The sequence below is a fragment of the Staurois parvus genome, unplaced genomic scaffold (assembly GCF_062004578.1).
Source record: "Staurois parvus isolate SC_StPar_1 unplaced genomic scaffold, SC_StPar_1.0 ptg001130l, whole genome shotgun sequence".
NCBI lineage: Eukaryota > Metazoa > Chordata > Amphibia > Anura > Ranidae > Staurois > Staurois parvus.
The window spans coordinates 1,615,887-1,629,096 of record NW_028318926.1 but is presented as its reverse complement, the minus strand read 5'-3'; the positions used below and the strand labels follow the sequence as shown (position 1 = coordinate 1,629,096).

General features: G+C 48.9%; 10 non-coding genes across 10 annotated transcripts; all 10 read left to right on the top strand.

The window, feature by feature from the left end:
- Positions 1–365: 365 nt before the first annotated feature.
- TRNAA-AGC (transfer RNA alanine (anticodon AGC)) lies at positions 366–438 on the top strand. The gene has a single exon. It is a non-coding gene; the product is annotated as a tRNA-Ala (tRNA).
- Positions 439–2,062: 1,624 nt separating this feature from the next.
- TRNAG-GCC (transfer RNA glycine (anticodon GCC)) lies at positions 2,063–2,133 on the top strand. Its single transcript has one exon. It is a non-coding gene; the product is annotated as a tRNA-Gly (tRNA).
- Positions 2,134–3,022: 889 nt separating this feature from the next.
- TRNAA-AGC (transfer RNA alanine (anticodon AGC)) lies at positions 3,023–3,095 on the top strand. Its single transcript has one exon. It is a non-coding gene; the product is annotated as a tRNA-Ala (tRNA).
- Positions 3,096–4,719: 1,624 nt separating this feature from the next.
- On the top strand, positions 4,720–4,790 carry TRNAG-GCC (transfer RNA glycine (anticodon GCC)). The gene has a single exon. It is a non-coding gene; the product is annotated as a tRNA-Gly (tRNA).
- Positions 4,791–5,679: 889 nt separating this feature from the next.
- Positions 5,680–5,752, top strand: TRNAA-AGC (transfer RNA alanine (anticodon AGC)). Its single transcript has one exon. It is a non-coding gene; the product is annotated as a tRNA-Ala (tRNA).
- A 1,624-nt stretch (positions 5,753–7,376) lies between these two features.
- On the top strand, positions 7,377–7,447 carry TRNAG-GCC (transfer RNA glycine (anticodon GCC)). The gene has a single exon. It is a non-coding gene; the product is annotated as a tRNA-Gly (tRNA).
- Positions 7,448–8,336: 889 nt separating this feature from the next.
- On the top strand, positions 8,337–8,409 carry TRNAA-AGC (transfer RNA alanine (anticodon AGC)). Its single transcript has one exon. It is a non-coding gene; the product is annotated as a tRNA-Ala (tRNA).
- A 1,624-nt stretch (positions 8,410–10,033) lies between these two features.
- TRNAG-GCC (transfer RNA glycine (anticodon GCC)) lies at positions 10,034–10,104 on the top strand. The gene has a single exon. It is a non-coding gene; the product is annotated as a tRNA-Gly (tRNA).
- Positions 10,105–10,993: 889 nt separating this feature from the next.
- TRNAA-AGC (transfer RNA alanine (anticodon AGC)) lies at positions 10,994–11,066 on the top strand. The gene has a single exon. It is a non-coding gene; the product is annotated as a tRNA-Ala (tRNA).
- A 1,624-nt stretch (positions 11,067–12,690) lies between these two features.
- TRNAG-GCC (transfer RNA glycine (anticodon GCC)) lies at positions 12,691–12,761 on the top strand. Its single transcript has one exon. It is a non-coding gene; the product is annotated as a tRNA-Gly (tRNA).
- Positions 12,762–13,210: the final 449 nt, after the last annotated feature.

Here is a 13,210-nt window from a genome sequence, read left to right as displayed (position 1 = left end):
TAGATGTATATACAGCATTTAAATGTGAAGCTGCAAGTAGTAAAAAATGAGGAAATATATCTATGCTTTGAGTCTGTGGAATGTAGACCTAATGTGTCATGTCAATAAGCAGCGTACGGGGTAAAAAGGTGATTTTTAATCCTTTGCGCTTGAAGATTGCATCTCTGGCAACAGTGCTAGTGAGAGAGGCAATTGTTGGTGGCAGTGAAGGAGTTGATTGCTGGCAGGTGGTATATAGCACTGGGATGCTGCATTGTGCTGTGCTGAATGAAACACAGTTACACAAAACAGATGGTGGACTTTATGCCGCGTAGCACATAAGAGAGCAGTGATCAACGAGAGCGCAAAAAAAGCACCAGAGCCAAGGGGGATTAGCTCAAGTGGTAGAGCGCTCGCTTAGCATGCGAGAGGTAGCGGGATCAATGCCCGCATCCTCCAAAGGAAATCCCTCACGTGGGGTGACCTGCTTTGGATTTTTTTTTTCTTCAGGTTCGGCACTGAGCGCTGTGGGAAAAGCCTCGCCTCTCTAGTCAAAAGGCCAAGCAGGAGTCATCCTCGTAACATGTGCCATGGCGTTGACACTCTCGGGCAGATGTGGCTTCAGCCCATAAATTGACACAGAAGGACTAACACAAAGCATAAAGTGCTTGCTTTGCCTGCCAGAAGTCGCGCAAGGCAGTGTTGGACCAAAGCAATCTATTACCCAAAGCACGGCCAGCCTTCCATGGCCAAGAGACAATATTCCATTAGTGCAAAAAGTGCAAGTGCCATGTAGAAGCTGAGAGGTTTCCACTGGTTTTATCACCACAATCACGTCCCACTTCCTTGACACAGAAGTGTCACAGACCCAACCAGAACAGGGCTTTTGGAGGGAACTAGGGGCTAGCCTTCTGCCCACTGATTAGGGCCCATGGAGAGAGCAGATCATTCTCCAATGATGGACAACAACGCGATGAACGCTGAGAGCGAGGCTTGGATTACAACTCTGTATAAAGACAATAAATCTTCCCTTGCGGAGTGGATGGAAAGATGTCATATTAACCCGGTACAAGTCAATGGTCAGAGGAAATATGGTGGCCCTCGTGCAGACTGGGTTGGAGAAGATCCTCTGTTTGGGACAGAAATATTTATCAACAATCTCCCTCAAGAAATCTATGAATAGATCAATGAATTCCACAGTTCAGACTGTTGGAATATTGTATGAGTTTTGTCTTAGGATGGACAGATTAGACAAGTGAAAGCAAAGAGCTGAAAGACAGCACGTGTAGGGGACTTGGCGCATTGAGGGCTGGGTTTGTTGCCGGGCTGTCTGCGGTGTGCTCCCCGATTAATCAAAGCATTTTCTGGGTGAAAGAAAGCCCTTTGCCTAAGCAAAGAAAGAGAGATTGCCAGAGAAAAAGGTCAACTTAGCAGAGGATGGTTTCGATCCATCGACCTCTGGGTTATGGGCCCAGCACGCTTCCGCTGCGCCACTCTGCTCCAGGCCGGAAGACCCAGCAAAAATAGGAGGATGTAATATGCTACCGGTCCTACGGGACAAAAACTTCAGGAAATTCTTTGGCTGGGAGGCAACCTCGCCTGCCGCTCCACGGCCACTTTCCACATTCTGCTTATAGAAGGCTTTCATGGGAAAAGATCGGTTCCTCTCTGTTTCAGGCAGCTCCTATTGACTTTGCAGAGTCTCACATCAGGCCAATGTGGAGCCCCTCTAAAGATCTCCTACGGATGTGAATGGGGAGTGGGTCCATCCGGCAAAGTCGCAAGGTAGATTAATAGGCACTGACATTGATTTTGACAAGTCAACCCCAAGTCAAAGGTACTTAGAAAAAGCTCTGGCCCAGTCTTGGGGCTTTTCTTCTCCAATGGAAAGGCTTTCTAGCCTCAAAGACGCAATGGGCTGTCCTACATGTTCACAGTGGTGGTGTGTACGGCTGAAGAAAGGCATGTCTTTGGGTGGACTTGACCCACATCTGAATGTATTCACAGAGATGGTTACCATGGCCTAAAGCAGCACCTTTTAGCACCTGTCAGGCCAGGGAAGCCACATGTGTCCTGCCAAAGAGCATTGGTGGTTCAGTGGTAGAATTCTCGTCTGCCACGCGGGAGGCCCGGGTTCGATTCCCGGCCAATGCAATTATGCTCACTTTCTATCCAGCTATCGCCTCACAGGTAGCTCAGTATCCCGCCACCCCCAGATATCCAGTACCTTGGAAGGTGTCAAGGCTCATGTGTATTGTCTAGAACCTGCTAGTCGGTGTGAGCCTTTTTGAAACCACCTCCTTCAAATGACATCATGGAAAGCCATGGGGCCATACCGAAGGAAATGGTTGTTAGTCGCCCACGGACATGCTTGGAGGTGCCACTCTGCCACCAAGGGTTCCATGGATAACACCAGAACCCTCGCTACTGGCTGGAGAAGGAGCTTCTTCCCAAGGGATTCTGCTGTCCAAAGTCTCAGGAAAGAAAAAAGGGACCTCTGTGGAGGAAGAGTGAAAACCTTTGAAATTGGGAAAATGGAGGCTGTCTTGGTGTCTAGCGGCCACAGCCTAACCCATCAATGCTGACACGGGGAGGTGCCTGGAGATATAGCTATCTAACGTGGTAGGTGTTCTGATGCCATCTGATGGTTGGTTTCCAGATTGCATTCTGGGTGATCTTAGATGTATATACAGCATTTAAATGTGAAGCTGCAAGTAGTAAAAAATGAGGAAATATATCTATGCTTTGAGTCTGTGGAATGTAGACCTAATGTGTCATGTCAATAAGCAGCGTACGGGGTAAAAAGGTGATTTTTAATCCTTTGCGCTTGAAGATTGCATCTCTGGCAACAGTGCTAGTGAGAGAGGCAATTGTTGGTGGCAGTGAAGGAGTTGATTGCTGGCAGGTGGTATATAGCACTGGGATGCTGCATTGTGCTGTGCTGAATGAAACACAGTTACACAAAACAGATGGTGGACTTTATGCCGCGTAGCACATAAGAGAGCAGTGATCAACGAGAGCGCAAAGAAAGCACCGGAGCCAAGGGGGATTAGCTCAAGTGGTAGAGCGCTCGCTTAGCATGCGAGAGGTAGCGGGATCAATGCCCGCATCCTCCAAAGGAAAGCCCTCACGTGGGGTGACCTGCTTTGGATTTTTTTTTTCTTCAGGCTCGGCACTGAGCGCTGTGGGAAAAGCCTCGCCTCTCTAGTCAAAAGGCCAAGCAGGAGTCATCCTCGTAACATGTGCCATGGCGTTGACACTCTCGGGCAGATGTGGCTTCAGCCCATAAATTGACACAGAAGGACTAACACAAAGCATAAAGTGCTTGCTTTGCCTGCCAGAAGTCGCGCAAGGCAGTGTTGGACCAAAGCAATCTATTACCCAAAGCACGGCCAGCCTTCCATGGCCAAGAGACAATATTCCATTAGTGCAAAAAGTGCAAGTGCCATGTAGAAGCTGAGAGGTTTCCACTGGTTTTATCACCACAATCACGTCCCACTTCCTTGACACAGAAGTGTCACAGACCCAACCAGAACAGGGCTTTTGGAGGGAACTAGGGGCTAGCCTTCTGCCCACTGATTAGGGCCCATGGAGAGAGCAGATCATTCTCCAATGATGGACAACAACGCGATGAACGCTGAGAGCGAGGCTTGGATTACAACTCTGTATAAAGACAATAAATCTTCCCTTGCGGAGTGGATGGAAAGATGTCATATTAACCCGGTACAGGTCAATGGTCAGAGGAAATATGGTGGCCCTCGTGCAGACTGGGTTGGAGAAGATCCTCTGTTTGGGACAGAAATATTTATCAACAATCTCCCTCAAGAAATCTATGAATAGATCAATGAATTCCACAGTTCAGACTGTTGGAATATTGTATGAGTTTTGTCTTAGGATGGACAGATTAGACAAGTGAAAGCAAAGAGCTGAAAGACAGCACGTGTAGGGGACTTGGCGCATTGAGGGCTGGGTTTGTTGCCGGGCTGTCTGCGGTGTGCTCCCCGATTAATCAAAGCATTTTCTGGGTGAAAGAAAGCCCTTTGCCTAAGCAAAGAAAGAGAGATTGCCAGAGAAAAAGGTCAACTTAGCAGAGGATGGTTTCGATCCATCGACCTCTGGGTTATGGGCCCAGCACGCTTCCGCTGCACCACTCTGCTCCAGGCCGGAAGACCCAGCAAAAATAGGAGGATGTAATATGCTACCGGTCCTACGGGACAAAAACTTCAGGAAATTCTTTGGCTGGGAGGCAACCTCGCCTGCCGCTCCACGGCCACTTTCCACATTCTGCTTATAGAAGGCTTTCATGGGAAAAGATCGGTTCCTCTCTGTTTCAGGCAGCTCCTATTGACTTTGCAGAGTCTCACATCAGGCCAATGTGGAGCCCCTCTAAAGATCTCCTACGGATGTGAATGGGGAGTGGGTCCATCCGGCAAAGTCGCAAGGTAGATTAATAGGCACTGACATTGATTTTGACAAGTCAACCCCAAGTCAAAGGTACTTAGAAAAAGCTCTGGCCCAGTCTTGGGGCTTTTCTTCTCCAATGGAAAGGCTTTCTAGCCTCAAAGACGCAATGGGCTGTCCTACATGTTCACAGTGGTGGTGTGTACGGCTGAAGAAAGGCATGTCTTTGGGTGGACTTGACCCACATCTGAATGTATTCACAGAGATGGTTACCATGGCCTAAAGCAGCACCTTTTAGCACCTGTCAGGCCAGGGAAGCCACATGTGTCCTGCCAAAGAGCATTGGTGGTTCAGTGGTAGAATTCTCGCCTGCCACGCGGGAGGCCCGGGTTCGATTCCCGGCCAATGCAATTATGCTCACTTTCTATCCAGCTATCGCCTCACAGGTAGCTCAGTATCCCGCCGCCCCCAGATATCCAGTACCTTGGAAGGTGTCAAGGCTCATGTGTATTGTCTAGAACCTGCTAGTCGGTGTGAGCCTTTTTGAAACCACCTCCTTCAAATGACATCATGGAAAGCCATGGGGCTATACCGAAGGAAATGGTTGTTAGTCGCCCACGGACATGCTTGGAGGTGCCACTCTGCCACCAAGGGTTCCATGGATAACACCAGAACCCTCGCTACTGGCTGGAGAAGGAGCTTCTTCCCAAGGGATTCTGCTGTCCAAAGTCTCAGGAAAGAAAAAAGGGACCTCTGTGGAGGAAGAGTGAAAACCTTTGAAATTGGGAAAATGGAGGCTGTCTTGGTGTCTAGCGGCCACAGCCTAACCCATCAATGCTGACACGGGGAGATGCCTGGAGATATAGCTATCTAACGTGGTAGGTGTTCTGATGCCATCTGATGGTTGGTTTCCAGATTGCATTCTGGGTGATCTTAGATGTATATACAGCATTTAAATGTGAAGCTGCAAGTAGTAAAAAATGAGGAAATATATCTATGCTTTGAGTCTGTGGAATGTAGACCTAATGTGTCATGTCAATAAGCAGCGTACGGGGTAAAAAGGTGATTTTTAATCCTTTGCGCTTGAAGATTGCATCTCTGGCAACAGTGCTAGTGAGAGAGGCAATTGTTGGTGGCAGTGAAGGAGTTGATTGCTGGCAGGTGGTATATAGCACTGGGATGCTGCATTGTGCTGTGCTGAATGAAACACAGTTACACAAAACAGATGGTGGACTTTATGCCGCGTAGCACATAAAAGAGCAGTGATCAACGAGAGCGCAAAGAAAGCACCGGAGCCAAGGGGGATTAGCTCAAGTGGTAGAGCGCTCGCTTAGCATGCGAGAGGTAGCGGGATCAATGCCCGCATCCTCCAAAGGAAAGCCCTCACGTGGGGTGACCTGCTTTGGATTTTTTTTTTCTTCAGGCTCGGCACTGAGCGCTGTGGGAAAAGCCTCGCCTCTCTAGTCAAAAGGCCAAGCAGGAGTCATCCTCGTAACATGTGCCATGGCGTTGACACTCTCGGGCAGATGTGGCTTCAGCCCATAAATTGACACAGAAGGACTAACACAAAGCATAAAGTGCTTGCTTTGCCTGCCAGAAGTCGCGCAAGGCAGTGTTGGACCAAAGCAATCTATTACCCAAAGCACGGCCAGCCTTCCATGGCCAAGAGACAATATTCCATTAGTGCAAAAAGTGCAAGTGCCATGTAGAAGCTGAGAGGTTTCCACTGGTTTTATCACCACAATCACGTCCCACTTCCTTGACACAGAAGTGTCACAGACCCAACCAGAACAGGGCTTTTGGAGGGAACTAGGGGCTAGCCTTCTGCCCACTGATTAGGGCCCATGGAGAGAGCAGATCATTCTCCAATGATGGACAACAACGCGATGAACGCTGAGAGCGAGGCTTGGATTACAACTCTGTATAAAGACAATAAATCTTCCCTTGCGGAGTGGATGGAAAGATGTCATATTAACCCGGTACAGGTCAATGGTCAGAGGAAATATGGTGGCCCTCGTGCAGACTGGGTTGGAGAAGATCCTCTGTTTGGGACAGAAATATTTATCAACAATCTCCCTCAAGAAATCTATGAATAGATCAATGAATTCCACAGTTCAGACTGTTGGAATATTGTATGAGTTTTGTCTTAGGATGGACAGATTAGACAAGTGAAAGCAAAGAGCTGAAAGACAGCACGTGTAGGGGACTTGGCGCATTGAGGGCTGGGTTTGTTGCCGGGCTGTCTGCGGTGTGCTCCCCGATTAATCAAAGCATTTTCTGGGTGAAAGAAAGCCCTTTGCCTAAGCAAAGAAAGAGAGATTGCCAGAGAAAAAGGTCAACTTAGCAGAGGATGGTTTCGATCCATCGACCTCTGGGTTATGGGCCCAGCACGCTTCCGCTGCGCCACTCTGCTCCAGGCCGGAAGACCCAGCAAAAATAGGAGGATGTAATATGCTACCGGTCCTACGGGACAAAAACTTCAGGAAATTCTTTGGCTGGGAGGCAACCTCGCCTGCCGCTCCACGGCCACTTTCCACATTCTGCTTATAGAAGGCTTTCATGGGAAAAGATCGGTTCCTCTCTGTTTCAGGCAGCTCCTATTGACTTTGCAGAGTCTCACATCAGGCCAATGTGGAGCCCCTCTAAAGATCTCCTACGGATGTGAATGGGGAGTGGGTCCATCCGGCAAAGTCGCAAGGTAGATTAATAGGCACTGACATTGATTTTGACAAGTCAACCCCAAGTCAAAGGTACTTAGAAAAAGCTCTGGCCCAGTCTTGGGGCTTTTCTTCTCCAATGGAAAGGCTTTCTAGCCTCAAAGACGCAATGGGCTGTCCTACATGTTCACAGTGGTGGTGTGTACGGCTGAAGAAAGGCATGTCTTTGGGTGGACTTGACCCACATCTGAATGTATTCACAGAGATGGTTACCATGGCCTAAAGCAGCACCTTTTAGCACCTGTCAGGCCAGGGAAGCCACATGTGTCCTGCCAAAGAGCATTGGTGGTTCAGTGGTAGAATTCTCGCCTGCCATGCGGGAGGCCCGGGTTCGATTCCCGGCCAATGCAATTATGCTCACTTTCTATCCAGCTATCGCCTCACAGGTAGCTCAGTATCCCGCCGCCCCCAGATATCCAGTACCTTGGAAGGTGTCAAGGCTCATGTGTATTGTCTAGAACCTGCTAGTCGGTGTGAGCCTTTTTGAAACCACCTCCTTCAAATGACATCATGGAAAGCCATGGGGCCATACCGAAGGAAATGGTTGTTAGTCGCCCACGGACATGCTTGGAGGTGCCACTCTGCCACCAAGGGTTCCATGGATAACACCAGAACCCTCGCTACTGGCTGGAGAAGGAGCTTCTTCCCAAGGGATTCTGCTGTCCAAAGTCTCAGGAAAGAAAAAAGGGACCTCTGTGGAGGAAGAGTGAAAACCTTTGAAATTGGGAAAATGGAGGCTGTCTTGGTGTCTAGCAGCCACAGCCTAACCCATCAATGCTGACACGGGGAGGTGCCTGGAGATATAGCTATCTAACGTGGTAGGTGTTCTGATGCCATCTGATGGTTGGTTTCCAGATTGCATTCTGGGTGATCTTAGATGTATATACAGCATTTAAATGTGAAGCTGCAAGTAGTAAAAAATGAGGAAATATATCTATGCTTTGAGTCTGTGGAATGTAGACCTAATGTGTCATGTCAATAAGCAGCGTACGGGGTAAAAAGGTGATTTTTAATCCTTTGCGCTTGAAGATTGCATCTCTGGCAACAGTGCTAGTGAGAGAGGCAATTGTTGGTGGCAGTGAAGGAGTTGATTGCTGGCAGGTGGTATATAGCACTGGGATGCTGCATTGTGCTGTGCTGAATGAAACACAGTTACACAAAACAGATGGTGGACTTTATGCCGCGTAGCACATAAGAGAGCAGTGATCAACGAGAGCGCAAAAAAAGCACCGGAGCCAAGGGGGATTAGCTCAAGTGGTAGAGCGCTCGCTTAGCATGCGAGAGGTAGCGGGATCAATGCCCGCATCCTCCAAAGGAAATCCCTCACGTGGGGTGACCTGCTTTGGATTTTTTTTTTCTTCAGGTTCGGCACTGAGCGCTGTGGGAAAAGCCTCGCCTCTCTAGTCAAAAGGCCAAGCAGGAGTCATCCTCGTAACATGTGCCATGGCGTTGACACTCTCGGGCAGATGTGGCTTCAGCCCATAAATTGACACAGAAGGACTAACACAAAGCATAAAGTGCTTGCTTTGCCTGCCAGAAGTCGCGCAAGGCAGTGTTGGACCAAAGCAATCTATTACCCAAAGCACGGCCAGCCTTCCATGGCCAAGAGACAATATTCCATTAGTGCAAAAAGTGCAAGTGCCATGTAGAAGCTGAGAGGTTTCCACTGGTTTTATCACCACAATCACGTCCCACTTCCTTGACACAGAAGTGTCACAGACCCAACCAGAACAGGGCTTTTGGAGGGAACTAGGGGCTAGCCTTCTGCCCACTGATTAGGGCCCATGGAGAGAGCAGATCATTCTCCAATGATGGACAACAACGCGATGAACGCTGAGAGCGAGGCTTGGATTACAACTCTGTATAAAGACAATAAATCTTCCCTTGCGGAGTGGATGGAAAGATGTCATATTAACCCGGTACAGGTCAATGGTCAGAGGAAATATGGTGGCCCTCGTGCAGACTGGGTTGGAGAAGATCCTCTGTTTGGGACAGAAATATTTATCAACAATCTCCCTCAAGAAATCTATGAATAGATCAATGAATTCCACAGTTCAGACTGTTGGAATATTGTATGAGTTTTGTCTTAGGATGGACAGATTAGACAAGTGAAAGCAAAGAGCTGAAAGACAGCACGTGTAGGGGACTTGGCGCATTGAGGGCTGGGTTTGTTGCCGGGCTGTCTGCGGTGTGCTCCCCGATTAATCAAAGCATTTTCTGGGTGAAAGAAAGCCCTTTGCCTAAGCAAAGAAAGAGAGATTGCCAGAGAAAAAGGTCAACTTAGCAGAGGATGGTTTCGATCCATCGACCTCTGGGTTATGGGCCCAGCACGCTTCCGCTGCGCCACTCTGCTCCAGGCCGGAAGACCCAGCAAAAATAGGAGGATGTAATATGCTACCGGTCCTACGGGACAAAAACTTCAGGAAATTCTTTGGCTGGGAGGCAACCTCGCCTGCCGCTCCACGGCCACTTTCCACATTCTGCTTATAGAAGGCTTTCATGGGAAAAGATCGGTTCCTCTCTGTTTCAGGCAGCTCCTATTGACTTTGCAGAGTCTCACATCAGGCCAATGTGGAGCCCCTCTAAAGATCTCCTACGGATGTGAATGGGGAGTGGGTCCATCCGGCAAAGTCGCAAGGTAGATTAATAGGCACTGACATTGATTTTGACAAGTCAACCCCAAGTCAAAGGTACTTAGAAAAAGCTCTGGCCCAGTCTTGGGGCTTTTCTTCTCCAATGGAAAGGCTTTCTAGCCTCAAAGACGCAATGGGCTGTCCTACATGTTCACAGTGGTGGTGTGTACGGCTGAAGAAAGGCATGTCTTTGGGTGGACTTGACCCACATCTGAATGTATTCACAGAGATGGTTACCATGGCCTAAAGCAGCACCTTTTAGCACCTGTCAGGCCAGGGAAGCCACATGTGTCCTGCCAAAGAGCATTGGTGGTTCAGTGGTAGAATTCTCGCCTGCCACGCGGGAGGCCCGGGTTCGATTCCCGGCCAATGCAATTATGCTCACTTTCTATCCAGCTATCGCCTCACAGGTAGCTCAGTATCCCGCCACCCCCAGATATCCAGTACCTTGGAAGGTGTCAAGGCTCATGTGTATTGTCTAGAACCTGCTAGTCGGTGTGAGCCTTTTTGAAACCACCTCCTTCAAATGACATCATGGAAAGCCATGGGGCCATACCGAAGGAAATGGTTGTTAGTCGCCCACGGACATGCTTGGAGGTGCCACTCTGCCACCAAGGGTTCCATGGATAACACCAGAACCCTCGCTACTGGCTGGAGAAGGAGCTTCTTCCCAAGGGATTCTGCTGTCCAAAGTCTCAGGAAAGAAAAAAGGGACCTCTGTGGAGGAAGAGTGAAAACCTTTGAAATTGGGAAAATGGAGGCTGTCTTGGTGTCTAGCGGCCACAGCCTAACCCATCAATGCTGACACGGGGAGGTGCCTGGAGATATAGCTATCTAACGTGGTAGGTGTTCTGATGCCATCTGATGGTTGGTTTCCAGATTGCATTCTGGGTGATCTTAGATGTATATACAGCATTTAAATGTGAAGCTGCAAGTAGTAAAAAATGAGGAAATATATCTATGCTTTGAGTCTGTGGAATGTAGACCTAATGTGTCATGTCAATAAGCAGCGTACGGGGTAAAAAGGTGATTTTTAATCCTTTGCGCTTGAAGATTGCATCTCTGGCAACAGTGCTAGTGAGAGAGGCAATTGTTGGTGGCAGTGAAGGAGTTGATTGCTGGCAGGTGGTATATAGCACTGGGATGCTGCATTGTGCTGTGCTGAATGAAACACAGTTACACAAAACAGATGGTGGACTTTATGCCGCGTAGCACATAAGAGAGCAGTGATCAACGAGAGCGCAAAGAAAGCACCGGAGCCAAGGGGGATTAGCTCAAGTGGTAGAGCGCTCGCTTAGCATGCGAGAGGTAGCGGGATCAATGCCCGCATCCTCCAAAGGAAAGCCCTCACGTGGGGTGACCTGCTTTGGATTTTTTTTTTCTTCAGGCTCGGCACTGAGCGCTGTGGGAAAAGCCTCGCCTCTCTAGTCAAAAGGCCAAGCAGGAGTCATCCTCGTAACATGTGCCATGGCGTTGACACTCTCGGGCAGATGTGGCTTCAGCCCATAAATTGACACAGAAGGACTAACACAAAGCATAAAGTGCTTGCTTTGCCTGCCAGAAGTCGCGCAAGGCAGTGTTGGACCAAAGCAATCTATTACCCAAAGCACGGCCAGCCTTCCATGGCCAAGAGACAATATTCCATTAGTGCAAAAAGTGCAAGTGCCATGTAGAAGCTGAGAGGTTTCCACTGGTTTTATCACCACAATCACGTCCCACTTCCTTGACACAGAAGTGTCACAGACCCAACCAGAACAGGGCTTTTGGAGGGAACTAGGGGCTAGCCTTCTGCCCACTGATTAGGGCCCATGGAGAGAGCAGATCATTCTCCAATGATGGACAACAACGCGATGAACGCTGAGAGCGAGGCTTGGATTACAACTCTGTATAAAGACAATAAATCTTCCCTTGCGGAGTGGATGGAAAGATGTCATATTAACCCGGTACAGGTCAATGGTCAGAGGAAATATGGTGGCCCTCGTGCAGACTGGGTTGGAGAAGATCCTCTGTTTGGGACAGAAATATTTATCAACAATCTCCCTCAAGAAATCTATGAATAGATCAATGAATTCCACAGTTCAGACTGTTGGAATATTGTATGAGTTTTGTCTTAGGATGGACAGATTAGACAAGTGAAAGCAAAGAGCTGAAAGACAGCACGTGTAGGGGACTTGGCGCATTGAGGGCTGGGTTTGTTGCCGGGCTGTCTGCGGTGTGCTCCCCGATTAATCAAAGCATTTTCTGGGTGAAAGAAAGCCCTTTGCCTAAGCAAAGAAAGAGAGATTGCCAGAGAAAAAGGTCAACTTAGCAGAGGATGGTTTCGATCCATCGACCTCTGGGTTATGGGCCCAGCACGCTTCCGCTGCACCACTCTGCTCCAGGCCGGAAGACCCAGCAAAAATAGGAGGATGTAATATGCTACCGGTCCTACGGGACAAAAACTTCAGGAAATTCTTTGGCTGGGAGGCAACCTCGCCTGCCGCTCCACGGCCACTTTCCACATTCTGCTTATAGAAGGCTTTCATGGGAAAAGATCGGTTCCTCTCTGTTTCAGGCAGCTCCTATTGACTTTGCAGAGTCTCACATCAGGCCAATGTGGAGCCCCTCTAAAGATCTCCTACGGATGTGAATGGGGAGTGGGTCCATCCGGCAAAGTCGCAAGGTAGATTAATAGGCACTGACATTGATTTTGACAAGTCAACCCCAAGTCAAAGGTACTTAGAAAAAGCTCTGGCCCAGTCTTGGGGCTTTTCTTCTCCAATGGAAAGGCTTTCTAGCCTCAAAGACGCAATGGGCTGTCCTACATGTTCACAGTGGTGGTGTGTACGGCTGAAGAAAGGCATGTCTTTGGGTGGACTTGACCCACATCTGAATGTATTCACAGAGATGGTTACCATGGCCTAAAGCAGCACCTTTTAGCACCTGTCAGGCCAGGGAAGCCACATGTGTCCTGCCAAAGAGCATTGGTGGTTCAGTGGTAGAATTCTCGCCTGCCACGCGGGAGGCCCGGGTTCGATTCCCGGCCAATGCAATTATGCTCACTTTCTATCCAGCTATCGCCTCACAGGTAGCTCAGTATCCCGCCGCCCCCAGATATCCAGTACCTTGGAAGGTGTCAAGGCTCATGTGTATTGTCTAGAACCTGCTAGTCGGTGTGAGCCTTTTTGAAACCACCTCCTTCAAATGACATCATGGAAAGCCATGGGGCTATACCGAAGGAAATGGTTGTTAGTCGCCCACGGACATGCTTGGAGGTGCCACTCTGCCACCAAGGGTTCCATGGATAACACCAGAACCCTCGCTACTGGCTGGAGAAGGAGCTTCTTCCCAAGGGATTCTGCTGTCCAAAGTCTCAGGAAAGAAAAAAGGGACCTCTGTGGAGGAAGAGTGAAAACCTTTGAAATTGGGAAAATGGAGGCTGTCTTGGTGTCTAGCAGCCACAGCCTAACCCATCAATGCTGACACGGGGAGATGCCTGGA